Source organism: Aplysia californica, unplaced genomic scaffold (assembly GCF_000002075.1).
Source record: "Aplysia californica isolate F4 #8 unplaced genomic scaffold, AplCal3.0 scaffold01493, whole genome shotgun sequence".
NCBI classification, from domain to species: Eukaryota; Metazoa; Mollusca; class Gastropoda; order Aplysiida; family Aplysiidae; genus Aplysia; species Aplysia californica.
The window spans coordinates 76,938-78,485 of record NW_004798763.1 but is presented as its reverse complement, the minus strand read 5'-3'; positions in this window follow the sequence as shown (position 1 = coordinate 78,485).

Sequence of the window (1,548 nt, the reverse complement as noted above, 5' to 3'; positions counted from 1 at the left end):
TCCTGTTTACGTCTGAAGAGTGTGAATGTCTGGTTTCTAAAATCAGTAATTTTAAAGAATATTTCACAATGAAGGTTTGAATTTAACTTTAAGTGTAGAGATGTCTCTGTGTATGTTATAATAAAAAATACCTTGCATTTTTACACAAACAGGACTTTAGAGTAGAGCTTCTTCTAGTTCTTGTTGTTCCGATGTTCTTGTTCATAACGTGATGATCCCAATACAAAATTACAAGATTCAACGTCATGTCTGACCTTATCTTTTTGTATTCTTTTCCTCTGTCTGGATCTCTTGTAACATATTCTGATGTTGGCCAACATTGTTGGTTACCAAGTAGCCTAATTGTTTGTTAAATCTCTAGAGAAGCAGAGATGGAGGAGATTTTGTTTTTTCTGGTCCTTCACAATTGGGACTTGTTAGGCACAGGTTTGACTTCTTATAGTAGTCGTAGTTGTAAAGAGTGCGGTCAAGATTTCCTGGCGCAACTTGTCAAATATATGATCTCTTTTTAACCGGAGAATCAATGTCACCTGTATTTTGCACAGCTGTTTGTATCCATTTGTCCTCAATCATATTTTTCCACCACAATTGAGGCTGGATTAAAAAACTTTTCTTCATTAATTTATTTTTATATTATATTATGAATAAATCTCCTTCACGCGGAAAATGGGATTGTTCCCTCTCAGCACTTGCCACCCACTTCTCACACTCATTATTTTGCGTAATGGCTTACGGATGATAGAACTAGAGTTACAAAAAAATAAATTTTATAGTGAACACTTTTTTGCACAAAAGTTCTCAAGACGTATACATGCATTCAATAAAAATAATCTCGTAATTAGAAAAAAGTTTGAGTTGAGGAGATCATTTGAAAATAAGTTGCGCCACGAATTTTTGACTTCACTTTAGTAGGCTTCTATTGGTATTATTCTTCCAAGTTGTAATGCGAATGGTTGGCAGGTGCTCTGGTGTGGTTTTCTACAAAAAAAATCTATTGTCCTTATTTTCTCTCCTCCTTTGTTGTGCTTGTTACTCTCTTGTAACACCATTAAATCTTCAGCATTTATAACATTGTGTTGCAAGTACCGCAAAACGCTAAGTTAACAACACTAACACTTACTGAAAAAAGTCGTACACTTGTACATGTACTCGTACAGACTAGACCTTGTTCATTGAGGGGAATATTGAACTCGATACGCATATATTGGTCGCTTTTAAGCTCAAGGGGGCTATCTTGAAAAAGGCTGTTTTGAGAAAATTGAAGTTAACGTTTTTGGATCTTTATATATTCAGTCTCTGTAGTAAAAGACAAGGAGAGTTTTCTAAAAAAAACAAACAAATAAACACACCAATGAAACCAAACTTCTCCTATAGGTAGGACAATGCCCACTTTTGGAATCCCCCCGAAATCTGGGTTAGCCTGCTTGTCCTTAAGGGGATCCACTGGTCAGATCAGTAAAAAATTTGAAAAAAATATCAGTTTTCGGATTTTGGAGTATCTTAATAGATATCAATATCAAGGATCCATCTTTAGAAGCCTAATTCCTT